General features: G+C 30.7%; 1 protein-coding gene across 3 annotated transcripts in view; it reads left to right on the top strand.

Moving 5' to 3' along the window:
• The first annotated feature begins 3193 nt into the window (after window positions 1-3193).
• The window catches only part of LOC139514538 (probable Na(+)/H(+) antiporter nhx-9), a 65525-nt gene continuing 52843 nt past the window's right edge, over window positions 3194-15875 (top strand). For all 3 annotated transcript variants that reach the window (XM_071303902.1, XM_071303903.1, XM_071303904.1), the window contains exons 1-2: window positions 3194-3324; window positions 15325-15397. The gene's annotated coding sequence lies outside the window, so the exon portion shown is untranslated. The remainder of the gene's footprint in view (window positions 3325-15324; window positions 15398-15875) is intronic.

Here is a 15875-nt window from a genome sequence, read left to right on the forward strand (position 1 = left end):
GTTATATTGAGACATATTTATGTGTATTACGTTGTATCATCATTGTATTGGCTTATGAGGTTAAATCTCAGTTTTTATCTTTTTTGAATCATTTATAGATGGTTTAATTGACATTGTTAATTTGTACTTAATATATAAAGTAATCAAAATTATTCCATTCAAATTATTTTTAAAAAAAAATGAGTTATCTCCCATACTATATTTATTTAGATTTTTTATAACCCTTCCATTTATGTCGAATAAAAACACTTGGACCAAAATAAGCACAATTCTGTATGTGTTTTAAAGACAAAACTATCCTATTAACTTGCATTTGTTTCTATAGCATACTTACCAAAATTATATGTCTTGAATTATTTTTAGGATTAGGCTTTCTTATATTACTAAAAAAGTGAAAGGAAGGATAAAATATATTACATGACTTCAGGTATATTTGATCTTTGATAAACTTCCAAAACAGAATTAAAATACATGTATTTTGATAGAATGTCTATAGAGAGATTAAACTTGTCTTGTCATAATATGTCAAGGATTCTGGAAATCAGAATTAAAAATGTGGCATGAATTCCTTGACAAAGAATTTCTCCTATAAACAAGTTCTTTAAAAAAAATCTTTTTAATAAATCCTTTCCAAATATAATGACATACCCTCACATTATATAAAGCTTAAGGCTGTTCCAGAATTAAACATTTGGGACATGGGAGGCACTCTTTCAAGACCCAAACCACACATAATATAAAACATTCATTTTACTTACAATGCTTTCTATATTTTAAGGTTAATCCAAACCGCCATACTTTTTTTAATGCAAGTGCCTCCCATGATAAATTTTGTAATAGCCTTTATTAAAAAAATTCTAGGAACATTATGATTATCGATAGAAAAGTGACATGTTGAAAGAAATTAATAATTTAATTATATTTTTATGGACAGATAATGGTATAAATAATATATGTCCTATGCATTAAATGCAAATTTTTGTTTGTTCAGTAATAAAACATAAACAAATATTTTTAACAATTAAATTTTTTATTTCACCTAATCTTTAATGTCAACCATGATCGAAGTTATACGTCCAATTTTCTACAATTAACATATATATTTTACATATCATACATTTATAAATTTTATTATCTATGCAAATTTTAAAAAAGATATGTTTATACACTTTTTAAGAAAAGAAATGTTTTTGTTTTGTTCATTCCAGAACAGTTTTATTCTCCATGTTGTGAATTGTTTTGTCGAATTGTTATCTGACAATTTAGTTTTTGTATAAATAGATTTTTCATATGCATAAAAAATAAAGATAAAAAAAAATATGAGAAATTGTCTTAATACTTCTTTTATCTTGATCAGTGGATAAATTGTTAATAAATATATGTGTATGCTTTGAAGTAACTATCTAAAAATGCATACCTAGAATATGGATACAAAAATATATTTACATTTTCGTACTAGTGTTTAAGTAAATAAAAAGCTAAATTAGTTAACCAATGCTCAAAATTTAAAAATTCATTTAAAGTATAGTCCAACCATGAGAGATATCTGAGGGAAATAGCATACTCAAAATGGAGGTAACATGTCATGGGCATCAACAGGGTAGGTGTGTTCTGCTGGTGCATAAATTATGAAAATGATATTTTAATTTTTCAGTCCTACTGAAGAAAGTCATTTTTCATCAACATGTATGATAGAGGTAACTAGGATACCTAAGACTTCCTTTAAAGCAAGGTTATACACATGTATAAGTAGACTCACTGCATTTGCTATTATGAAATTGTATGAAGAATTTTTTCACATTTTTCCTGACTTGGGACCTTTTTTCCAGCAAAATTCTTCCCATTCATGTAATTGCAATTCCATTGTGAACAATCTACATTCACTAGTCACAAGTATTGTAACCTGGCTATCTGGGACTTTATCTTGAAATATTACAAAAGGACCATGTGTATATAAGCTGAGATACAAAGTTCATAATTGAATTAAAGGAAACAGTGTTATATGATAGTATTTGTCAATGTTTGATCTGTTGATGAAGACCATCCTCAGGAAAATGTTTGTCAAAAGGGATGTTTGGGGATTGCAGTATCCAGAGACTAATTTTAAGTGACACTATTTCAACCAAATATAAGCTATATACAACCTTTGCATTTCAGTTATTGACCTCAAATTGAATTGCTTCCTTATTGTTCAAAAGAAGCAGAAGTGAAAAATGCAAGGATTGAAAAAAAATGTTTCTGTCTCGTAAGATTGTTCATATTGTTCAGAAACAAAATTTTACCAAATTATTTATGATCCCAAAATACTCTATCAAACAATTTTTATTAATAAAGATTATTTATTACAAGCCAAAGGTGCATCATCCACATATTCAACTGGTCAAAAATTAGAATAATACTAATAGCTCAAAAGAGTGCTGTTCCCCTACAAGTTGCGAACATGTAGGGTAGGAAAATATATTGGGCGCAAACAAACCCTATATTGGTCTTAAGGTGGTACCTAACACTACAGGGAGATAACTCTGTAAAATCAGCAGAACATTTAAATGATGTAGTGTTCATAAGGGAATATTAAGCTTCTCAATGATCAAAATAAGTGTTTGTCAAACTGCTATATAACCAGTGTAATTTTTCAGAAAAAACTGTTGGTTCAAATTTTTTGAAATTTTTATATTTATGTCAAAGGGTCAAAGTAAATACTTTGTCAAAATTTTAAGAAAATTAAACGAGCCATATTCATTTTAGTTAAAGTGTTAGGTACAAGCTTAAAACTACTTAAAAAATCAGTACATCAGAAGGGTTAATTTCATACACATCATGCTTTGGTACCCATACCAGAGTTTAAACTAGAATGGGTTCTTTGGGGGATTCGTTTGATAAAAGATGTTGCAGACTTTGTTGTGGAGATAAATCTGCTGATATCTCTTCAAATGGTTTGTCATTTCCCAGCAAGCAGCTAGATGGTTCTCTCTAAGTACTTTGGCTACCTCCACCATAATTACAGATTTTGTCCATTGTCCTAACACTCCATCGTGTTGGGGTGGGGATTATCCTTTTAAATATTATTGTAAATACGTTAGTTCCACTGTATCCTCGCAGCTCTAGAACGGTGCTCCGTAAACGGAGGGAAATACGTACATACATATTGGAGACAAATAATTCGGAATCGATATTCCGTTATCGGTTTAAAAGTATAATTGCTAAAGGGGAGGTTACTCATACTGATCAAACAAGAAAATAAAAGTGAAGACTTTTAAAAAGTGTTTATTTTAGAATATGTACACCTTCCACGCTTAAAGTTACAGAATTCTATTTGAAATTGACGTAGGTTTTACAATTAATTTACGTACATGACAAAAATGTAATGGTAATGGTCTTGAATAGGAAGTGTGACTTTTGTCGTTTTGTCGAAGTTCCGCATTCTTTTAAAAATGAAATAGTCGATGTTTACTTATTACAAGTAGGTAAAGGGTCTGGTCGCTCCAAAGACACGTTTTTACCTGACACATTTTTACCCACACGTATGATCATGGGTCCGTTTGCACCTTATTTTTAATTTTATACAAATACTGACTGAACGTGTTGTCTTGTAGGTACGGAAAGTGATTTTTTAAATCAACTGATCTAAGAAAACTTTACCTCATTTTAAAGGCATTGTGAAGACATTTTCACTTTTATCAATACACATAATAACAACGAAGAAATAGCAAATTTTCAAAATGGTATTTTTTTTAATATTCTGGAAAAACTGTTTCCTCGAGCTTTAAAAAATAATGATAAATCAAATATATTTATTTAATCATGTGGGTTATAGTTTATATTGCTTCTTTTACATCTTGTTAGTCAATTTCAATCCTCCATATTAAGTTTGTTGGTCAAAATAGAAGCATAAAGCATGAAAATGTCAACCACTCTCATGAAATTCTATCGTCCAAAGTCACGTAACATGACAATACCTTCAGAGAATCAGTTGGTATATTGAAAATGTAAAGTAAAGCTTTATAAACATTTAAATGTAAAGAAGCAAAATATAAATATGAATATTACTCTTCATATACAGTCAGGGGTGCTACTTAAACAAGTGATTTCATTATCACCTATTTCAGTGATTTTTTATATTCAGTTATCACCTATTTAAGTGATTTTGGTGTTTTCTTTGATCTTCAAATGCTAATTTCATTGATTTTCCATATTTTCACAAACTTTTCTATAATTTTCCTACATAAATCAATTATCCCTTTATCTTTGGATATCAATTTCACCAGTGTGCTTGGACAGTAAGTTAGTGCAGTAAGGCTTTTAAAAGCACCCTTGGGAATTGTTCTGTAATCAAATATTCATTAACTACTCTTACTATCAGACAAAGGTCAACAATATTAGGTGACCTGATTGGTTTTCTTTAGAATTAGAATGATTTATTTTAAGGTTATGTCCTGATCTACAAATTATTCCAGTTTTTGCATATTCAAATAAACTGTAAAAACTGGCAGGCTTATCAAGCAAATGACAATTTCTGCATATTCATAGTTGTTTTTTCAATGGAATTCTGGTCTTTTTACCAATAAAAAAATCAAGCTTGTGGGAAAAATATCCAAAAAATGTTATAAACACTTATTGAAGTGATTAAATTTTAACTTCTCAAATTACTTGTTTCAGTGATTTTGAAAAGTATGTGCACAAATTGTAAATATTTCACAGCCAAAATCACTCAAAGAAGTGATTTTGAAATCACTCAAAGAAGTGATTTTGAAATCACTTGTTTAAGTACCACCCCTGACTGATATACAAATGTATATATCTGTTTGTGTGTGTGTATAAAAAAGAAGATGTGGTATGATTGCCAATGAGACAACTCTCCACAAGAGACCAAATGACACAGAAATTAACTTCAACAGGTTACTGTACAGCCTTCAACAATGAGCAAAGCCCATACCGCATAGTCGGCTTTAAAAGGCCCAGAAATGACAATGTAAAACAATTCAAACGAGAAAACTAACGGCCTTATTTATGTACAAACAATAAACGAAAAACAAATATATAAATAGACAAACAACTACCACTGATATACAGGCTCCTGTTAAGTTTGTCTCAACTAAATTTAATGAAATGCATAGACATGTATATTAACACTTAACTCAGTTAAGGTTCAAATTTTGGGAGTGTCACTTTTACAGTTTTTGAGTTATGTCCCTTTATAATGTTATATGCTAGTGAAGGCATCATCTGTGTCCCTATAGAGTTACATGTATGGTCCTTTGAATTAGAAAATTCACTCAAATAATCAGTTTTCCACACTTTTATTTGTCATGCTAGAAGATATTGATTTGACAAATTATCATACATGTAATTGTTTTATAGCTTTATCATGACAAGTTACAGATAGGAATCAAATTTTGTTCTGATCTGATGATTTTGTGCAGAGCTACATGTATGGTTCTTGAACTTAAAAAATTCTATCAAATAATCAGTTTTTTGCACTTTTTTTCGTCATGCTTGAAGATTTTGATTTGAAAGTTGGTATATAGTTTTATCATGGCAAGTTACAGATAAAAATAAAATTTTGTTATTTTGTAGTCCTTGGACTTGAAAGAAAATTCACACAAATAATCAGTTTTTAACACATTTTTCGTCATGCTTGAAGATAATGACTTAATGTTTGTTACAAAATGTACATGGATAATATAGTTTACACAATAACAAGTTATAGATCAAGTTAGACTTTTGTTCAAATACAATGAATTTTTAAACGGTAGGGGACTATGTTAATATATTGCCATGAATACTCACAGAATACTTGTTATCAATAAAAATGTGATTTGATGATTCATTTACAGGCAAGAACATTGTTAAGTAGATAACTTTTTAAAATAAGTTTATTTAAAGGATACTTGGATCATGTATAAATTTACTAGTAAAAAATAGGTTGTGCTTTCCTGTTTGTTATAAGTTTTCTTCAGATACAGTAAAACTACCAAACTTAATTTTGGTATCAGTGAAAGAATCTAGTTTAGGAATATTGTTATTTGTGGTAATGAAATCCTTGATTGTATATTATGCTGTTATTTATCTCTCCAAATTAGAAAAAAAACATGGCTTCAGTTGGAGACATTTAGTTTTTCATTAAGAACAGAGGAAACAGTTTATGTTTATAGACCAAGCAAAATATACCTAAAGTTGAAAAAAGGATCATACTACTGTAAATTCAGAAATTATTGCGAGGATTAAATTATTGCGAGGATTTTATTATTGCTAAAAATGCGACAGAATTGTAATCGCAATAATTTAAACTCACATTTTGAAATATTTTATATGAATTTAAGGATCTTTCTTAAAATCGTAAAAATTAAAATTGCATTTATGTCAAATCGCAATAATAAATGCCTGCAATAATTTCTGAATTTACAGTAAGTTAATTATCATGTTAATCAATTAAATATTATGTGTTGCTACATGGGACTGTTCAATATTTATCAGATGGATGGACCGGTGCAAAATGGGGCGGGGCAAGCACTTTTTGTGTGGAAATATTTGGATGGGCAAGAACTTTTTTTTAAATATTTAGTGGATGGGCCATATTTTATAGGAAAAATTTATCTATCAATTTTATTGGTTTGTAAGATATTTCTTTTGCAGGCACTCAAAACATGTCTCAACAAACTGGTAGCTTGGCTCATTTCTGTCAATTTTAAGGATTTAATTAAGGAATAAAAAGCTAGAATTTTTTGTTCAGACTATCTTTTAAATTATTTTGACCTTATAGAATACCAAATTGTTTAATAGTTTGGTGTATTGCGGTAAAATTTAGGGATTTAAGTAATAGGTAAGAAAAAAAAGCTCAAATTTTTAGATAAGGCTAAATTCAGATAGTTACACTTTAAATTTTTTTCTAACTTTTTCAAATCAACTTGGATTTTCCTAAAACTCTACAGCTATCTCATTTATATATTGATCTTATAGAAAGCCAGGTTGCTTGGTAGTTAGGTGTATTGCTGTTAAATTTATAGATTTGATTAATAGGTAAGAAAAAAAAAACTCAAATTTTAAGTTTAGGCTGAATCTATATAGTCATCTTTGATTTTTTTTATAACTTTTTTAAATCAACATGGACTTTTATAAAACTCTACAGCTATTTCATTTATATATTGATCTTACAGAATGCCAGGTTGATTGGTAGTTTGGTGTATTGCTGTCATTCTTATGGATTTAATAAAAAGGTTAAAAAAAAAAAGCTCAAATTTTCAGTTTAGGCTAAATCCAGATAGTCATCTTTAAATTTTTTTATAACATTTTCAAATCAACATGGATTTTCATAAAACTTTACAGCTATTTCATTTATATATTGATCTTATAGAACGCCAGGTTGATTGGTAGTTTGGTGTGTTGCTGTCATTCTTATGGATTTAATAAAAAGGTTTAAGAAAAAGCTTAAATTTTCAGTTTTTGGTTATTTCAAGATAGTCATCTTTAATTTTTTTCATAACTTTTTCAAATCAACTTGCATTTTCATAAAACTCTACTGCTATATCATTTTTAGCTCACCTGGCCCAAAGGGCCAAGTGAGCTTTTCCCATCACTTTGCGTCAAGTGTCCGTCGTCCGTCATCCGTCGTTGTTAACTTTTACAAAAATCTTCTCCTCTGAAACTACAGAGCCAAATTAAACCAAACTTGGCTACAATCATCATTGGGTTATCTAGTTTAAAACATGTGTCCGGTGACCCGGCCATCCAACCAAGATTGCCGCCATGGCTAAAAATAGAACATAGGGGTAAAATGCAGTTTTTGGCATAAATAGCTTAGAGCAAATCTGACAAGGGGTAGAATTGTTTATCAGGTTAAGATCTATCTGCTTTGAAATTTTCAGATGAATCGGACAACCTGTTGTTGGGTTGCTGCCCCTTGAATATTATAGATAGAGATAAACTGTAAACAGCAATAATGTTCAGCAAAGTAAGATTTACAAATAAGTCAACATGACCGAAATGGTCAGTTGACCCCTTTAGGAGTCATTGCCCTTTATAGTCAATTTTTAACCATTTTTCGTAAATCTTAGTAATCCTTTACAAAAATCTTCTCCTCTGAAACTACTGGGCCAAATTAATCCAAACTTGGCCACAATAATCTTTGGGGTATGTAGTTTTAAAAATGTGTGGCGTGACCCTGCCATCCAACCAAGATGGCCGCCATGGCTAAAAATAGAACATAGGGGTAAAATGCAGTTTTTGGCTTATAACTCAAAAACCAAAGCATTTAGAGCAAATCTGACAGGAAGAGAAATTGTTTATTAGGTGAAGATCTGTCTGCACTGAAATTTCAGATGAATCGGACAACCCGTTGTTAGGTTGCTGCCCCTGAATTGGTAATTTTAAGGAAATTTTGCTGTTTTTGGTTATTATCTTGAATATTATTATAGATAGAGATAAATTGTAAACAGCAATAATGTTAAGCAAAGCAAGATCTACAAATAAGTCAACATTACCAAAATGTTCAATTGACCCCTTAAGGAGTTATTGCTCTTTATAGTCAATTTTTAACCATTTTTCGTAAATCTTAGTAATCTTTTAGAAAAATCTTCTCCTCTGAAACTACTGGGCCAAATAAATCCAAACTTGGCCACAATCATCTTTGGGGTATGTAGTTTAAAAAATTTGTCCGGTGACTCGGTCTACCAACCAAGATGGCCGCCACAGCTAAAATAGAACATAGGGGTAAAAGGCAGTTTTTGGGTTATAACTCAAAAACCAAAGCATTAAGAGCAAATCTGACAAGGGGGAAAATGACCGAAATGGTCAGTTGACCCCTTTAGGAGTTATTGCCCTTTATAGTCAATTTTTAACCATGTTTCGTAAATCTTAGTAATCTTTTACAAAAATCTTCTTCTCTGAAACTACTGGGCCAAATAAATCCAAACTTGGCCACAATCATCTTTGGGGTATGTAGTTAAAAAAATATGTCCGGTGACTCAGTCTACCAACCAAGATGGCTGCCACGGCTAAAATAGAACATAGGGGTAAAAGGCAGTTTTTGGGTTATAACTCAAAAACCAAAGCATTTAGAGCAAATCTGACATGGGGTAAAATTGTTTATCTGGTCAAGATCTTTATGCCCTGAAATTTTCAGATGAATCGGACAACCCTTTGTTGGGTTGCTGCCCCTGAATTGGTAATTTTAAGGACATTTTGCTGTTTTTGGTTATTATCTTGAATATTATTATAGATAGGGAAAAACTGTAAACAACAATAGTGTACAGCAAAGTAAGACCTGAAAAGAAGTCAACATGACCAAAATGATCAATTGACCCCCTAAAAAGTTATTGCCCTTTATATAGTAATTTTCTAACAATTTTCACAAAATTTGTAAAATTTTACTAACATTTTCCACTGTAACTACTGGGCCAAGTTCATTATAGATAGAGATAATTGTAAGCAGCAAGAATGTTCAGTAAAGTGAGATGTACAAACACATCACCATCACCAAACCACAATTTTGTCTTGAATCCATCTGTGTCCACATAGACCAAGGTGAGCGACACAGGCTCTTTAGAGCCTCTAGTTTGTTATTATTTTGAATATTATTATAGTTAGAGATAAACTGTTAACAGCAATAATGTACAGTACAGTAAGACCTAAAAAGAAGTCAACGTGACCAAAATGGTCAATTGACCCCCTAAGTAGTTATTGCCCTTAATAGTCAATTTTTAACAATTTTTATAAAATTTGTAAATTTTCACTAGCATTTTCACTGAAACTACTGGGCCAAGTTCATTAAAGATAGAGATAATTGTAAGCAGCAAGAATGTTTAGTAAAGTAAGATCTACAAACATATGTCATATGTCTTTTTTTTAATATTCACATACACCAAGGTGAGCGACACAGGCTCTTTAGAGCCTCTAGTTGATTGTCTTAGAGTTTAAGAGGGGCAAGGACTTTTTTTTATAGATTTTTTTAGATGGGCAAGGACTTTTTTTCAGAATTTAAAAGGATGGGCAATAACTTTTTTAATGAAACAATATTAAGAATGCACAGGCCCATCCATCTGATAAATATTGAACGGGACATAATGTTTTCTTTAGTAATGTGTCTTATTTTGTATTTGGAATTGTCAATGTGTTGTATTTCATTTAGAAATCAATAGGTTTTAATTCCTAATGCTTAATTGATAACTTTTAATTTGCAATGCTTTAATCAGACACTACATTTATGACTTCATAAAGGTTAGAAACAACAATTTGAACTGTTTTATCGCTCTCCTGGGAGATGAACAGATTGTAGGTCTAATTTTAACGTTTTCATTACTGACAGAACAAATTGGTACAATTCCCTTCAGTTTGACTTGTTTTTAGAATATGAATGTCATAGACAGAAATGGAGACTTATAAATAGAGACTTATAAATATAGTTACTTATTTTATATTCATATTAAAATAAGAAGATGTGGTATGATTGCTAAGAGAATACATCTCTCCACCAGAGACCAATTGCCTTCTAAGTTTTGTCTAGCATGCAATGAAAATCACCAAATGTGAGTGATAGATATTTTGGCTATCCAAGTGACAGTGACACTGCTAACTAATGGTATAATTATATTTATGGAGAAAAAAGAGTATTAAACAATCAGTACATGTATTTGGATGTTCATGATCATTATAATATCAGTGAGATTTGATGTCCTACAGCTAATACAGATTTTACAGTGTTAATTTAATTCTGATAAAGTGATTTCATTGTTGACAATGTTGTTACATTAGTTCTTACATAACTTGAAAATTACTGACAGGATGCACACATGAACATAGAACCATAAGTTTATAAATCTCTAAAGCAATAATACTGAGTTGTATATTTATTAATTAAAAACAAAATAAATGTTGTTAACTATAAAAACGATATTCAAAGATCTTATTTTGTTTCTGCACTCTGGCCTAAGTTTATTTCATCCGAATTTTATAAAACTCTTTAACACAATGCCATTAAGAACTACAACACATGGACAAATGTGGAATTTGAGCACCGAGTCATTTACTGTTCTTGAGTAATGCCCCTTTCTAAAATGAAAATTCAATATCCTATTCCTGATTCAATAATCCAATTTAGGCAGAATTCAATAATGTTTTGCATATTTCTGGTACCTTGTTTATTTCTTAGCTTTTAAACTTAGTTTCATTAATAATCCAAACTTTGGAAAGATGCATTGTATTGCTGTTAAGGTATATCATGAATTTTGATTATTATACAAACATATTGCTAAATAAATACTGAAAGTCTGAAAATTAATAAAACCAACAGTATTAGGATAAGAATTTTATGCTGACACATTTTTGTCTCCCAACAGGATTTGAACTCACACCTTTGATACGCTAAAGCACCAATCACTTCGCCGCGTGTCCAGCCCTCTAGACATCTCTACGTCATCCACTGAAAAATATAATTTCAATAGTCCTAGTGTTACTTTTTCACTTAAGACCAATATAGAGATCATAAGTCATGTGTTTTGGAGTTTTAAAGTGTTTCACATTTCAAATTTAAGTTGAAAAAATTGAGACATTATAAGGATCGTATATTGACCACTAAATGTCATTTGGTTATTCAGTTTGTGACAAGTTGCTACTTGTTTGTTGTTGAGCAGTTTTAATTGGTCAATAGTCCGTCTCAGACCAGCAAAGTTAAGTTAATGACAAGTAAATTAATGTTGTACTCTGTTTTGAAGGCACATCAATGGTGTTATTACACATGATCCCTTTGCCAGTCTAGTCCTGTTTCTCATTTAATCACCCAGACAATTGCATGTTATGTGATAAATAGTGTTATGATGAGCTTACATAGACTGTTTATGCAAGAATACCCTTTAAAGAGATTGATTAAATATCTTCATTGATCTATGTTTCCAAAAGTAGAATATGAGCTGTCCCACACAGTAACTTTTAATCCTGAGGATTCTCCATATTTGATGAACATGTAGGATTTTTATTACTGATTATCATTAATTATTCATGAGACATTTTTTTAATACCTGAAACTTTGTTTAATCTTATATTTTTGTAAATATTTGATAAAATATGACTTATAGTTCTGTGTGTTGATTATGTAAAAAGTAGTCTGATCATTATATTTCTTCTGGCATTAATTATTATCTGGGATTAAAGTTTTTCATTGGAGAGCATACCAGTAGCCAGGGGGGGGGGGGGGGGGGGGGTTTCAAATCAAATAAGCACTGTTAAGGTCAATGTTTTGTTCAAATTGTGACTGTTAAAGTCGAGTTCATGAGTCCAACGATACCCCCCCCCCCCCCCCCCCCCCCTTGGAAATTCCTGGCTACGGCCCTGAAGAGATCTTTTCTACACATGTTATTTTTATACGCCTGTTTCTGGGACATATTATTGTAAAAAAACACTACCATTTGATTTTTATGTGGGGGGCTCACAGTCTACGCTAAAACTTTTTCATGTACTAGTTCGGAAACTAAATATCAAAATTTGTTCATATCAGACTATATAAAATTTTCACTGGTCTGAATCAATATTTACTAGTCTGGGGCATCATACTAAGTGGCTAACGGTGCAGACTGGCCTCAAGGATGAAATTTGGAAAAAAGATAGGACAGGAGTTTTGATTAAAATAAAAACACAGGATAACAATATATGTAAAAAAAAAGTCTGGATAAACCGAAAAAAATAGGCTGGACAGAATAGATTGAAAAATTTAAAGGCAGGATAGAAATTTTCAACAACAAAAAATGCAGGTCAACATTTTTCATCCTAGCCCCCTATAAAAATCCCTTAGGTGAATTGTTTATTTCTATTCATGTGAGCTCCCTTTTGAGTTTTATAAATTTTAGAATTTACAGAGTTATGGGATTAATTTTACTTATAAAACATGGACGATTATCCAGTTTTCAGACAATAACTCAAAAGTGCTTTGAACAAAACTTTGGTGACTGGTTTACAAAATGGTTTATATCTTTTAAATTGACATAGAGGAGTTATGAAACTCTATAAATTGAAAAAGAGACATGCTTATCATGTGCTCATACCGTGTAGCTCTTGATTCTAATTGCATTTTCTGACACATTTTTTTAATAAAATGCTAAAACCAGATAATAAACTGAAATTTTCTACTTGGATTAATGGTATGTTTTCATTGCATAAGATTCAGATCTTTTTAAAGGGTAAGTTAAATAAAATGATTTCATATCTTTAATGCATTTAGCTGAAATCATATTTAATTATTATCAATCGGCAGTCAAAAATGTCAAATCAAAACAGTCCATTACGTATCAGTTAATATTAAACCACTTTAATAAGACATGTTAGAGAATTTGTTGAATAAGTGTTCAATTTGAAGTTAATTTAATCAATCAATTATGGTAGGGTTTCTGGCTAATTAATGCTTGGTAATCAGTTTGAATAATTAAGGGTCAAGCTTTCTAATAACCCAAATAATTCAGTCCTTCTATATGTAATCAATCTTCGAATTCCCTTCTTATTAATGTAGCCTGCCTAGAACAGATAAATATAAAGACTGAATTATTTAGGTTAGGGTTGAAAGTTAATTTGAAAAACTGAATACTATGTGAACTTTGAATGAAAGAATCAATGATGACAATGAAATATTTGCCACTGGACGTTAAGCAACTAACTATCAATCAATTTTGTACTGTTATACCACTGTCCCAAGTTAGGGGAAGGGTTGGGATCCTTCTAACATGTTTAACCCTGCCACATTTTCTATGTACCCTTATGTGCCTGCCCCAAGTCAGGAGCCTGTAATTCAGTGGTTGTCATTTGGTTATATGTTACATATTTGTTTTTTTCGTTAATTTTTTACATTAATTAGGCTGTTAGTTTTCTTGTTTGAATTGTTTTACATTGTCATTTCGGGGCCTTTTATATTTGACTAACCTGGGACAGTGGTATAACAGTATAACATAAGAATGAACTATAAAAATCCGTTGAAAAAGGCTAAACTCATCAGATAGATAAAATACAAATGGACGTTGACAGGTACTTGTACATCCCAACAACAAAAAGACACTAGGTACAGATCTGAGAGTACTCACAGTTACTGACTGCTAGTTCAAAGCCACTAACATCTAATAAAAAAAATCATGCATCTAAGAATAAATAATCAATCCATACACATCCAACATTCAATGGATTGAATGTAAAGACGTCATAAACAATCAGAGAAAAACATGACCTTGTGCAATGCAAAGATACAGGTAACGACAGATTGTAGATCCTATTAAGTGTATATATATTATTATAACATACAAATAAAATTTAGATTGCTTTTAATTAACTGATAAAAAAATCAATATTTATACCAATAAAAACAATATTGATTGATCTTATTAAAATTACAGTGTTGAATTTGTAATCTTTCAGAATAAGTTTATTTAAAGGATCAACAAGTTTACCAGGATCGTTTCTAAATTCACCATATGATAGTGTTTAATAAAATGAATAAGTTGGGATATGTTTTTTTGTGGTACTGAATAAGAATGCATGATAGACTGGAAATATTTCCATTTAATAGAAAGAAGAAAGTATATTAGGTATCCATCCATAAAACAAAATAAGTACAAAAAGCACACCAAAAAATTGTTGTTCTTCACAGTTGCACATTACAGATACTATTTGACCCTAGTATGAGAGTGCCTTTTATAAATCAAGTATTGTAGCAGGATATATTCCTAAGTTTCAACTCTTTCTTTTTCACCAATATTTTTTTGTAATCTATATGTATATATGTACATATTTTTTCAGATACATTCCTCCGTTTAAGGCAAAGGGATTTTGAGAACTTACAATATTTGTTGCTTTTAAAAATGTTTATTTTTACAAGGGAACCTTATCAGATTTATAATGGTTTACTTTTACAAATTGTGACTTTAATGGAGAGTTGTTTCATTGGCACTATAATACTACATCTTCTTATATCTAGTTAGTTTATTAAATCATATTTGATCTCATGATTGTGTTGTAATCTTTTTATTGTGTGAAGTTGCAAACATTTATTGACTTATTTTTAATGATGTTGCTATACCTAAATTGGTATTTCTCTGCATACATATTGACTGTTTTAGGAAGAAGAACATCCAGATTAGGATATCTTCAAAGATATTTATTCAATTTATATTGGGAATTGATTGGTTGCCTTAAGTGAGATGATAATGACTGTAAAAGATAATTGTGATGTGGCAAAAGCCATGTAGGTCTGAGATATTGGATATTTCTTTCAGAGTGACCCAGCAGATCTCTTGTGTATCAGGTTATGTAGGAATCTGTCAATTGCACTAAGTAGTTTACATTTGTTTCTATCTGCAGATGATTGGCTGTACAGAAGAGGAAGCATAATTGTTTAACTGAATAAATGGAATATTTGTACTTGGAATTACAGGTCAGTAGGTTTTCTTTTTATGGATCATAATTATATAAGATCACAAAAATTTAAGTTGAATGAAATTGAGAATGGAAATGGGGAATGTGTCAAAGAGACAACAACCTGACCAAACGGAATAAAAAAACCAGAAAAAAACACCAATAAGTCTTCAACACAGCGAAAACATCCCTCAACCAAAGGCATGCTTCAGCTAGCCCCAAAACAAAAATGTGTTTTTGAGTATAAAAGTCATCACTTATCTCTGTACATCATAAAGAGTTTGATTAGAAATTTTTTGTCAAACTTTTTCTGGGCTTATATGAGAGGGAAAAATGTTATATCTGGACTGCAACTTCATATTGCTGAAGCGTAGCGGTTAAGTAATTTTGATATCTGCCTTGCAGCTGCTTCCTTTTTGCTGATGATTATAAATTTTACAGCACTCCATATGAAAGAAAAACTTTGGTCACACTTTTTTTGGCCTCTATAAAAGGGA

The sequence above is a fragment of the Mytilus edulis genome, chromosome 3 (assembly GCF_963676685.1).
Source record: "Mytilus edulis chromosome 3, xbMytEdul2.2, whole genome shotgun sequence".
Classification (NCBI taxonomy): Eukaryota; Metazoa; Mollusca; class Bivalvia; order Mytilida; family Mytilidae; genus Mytilus; species Mytilus edulis.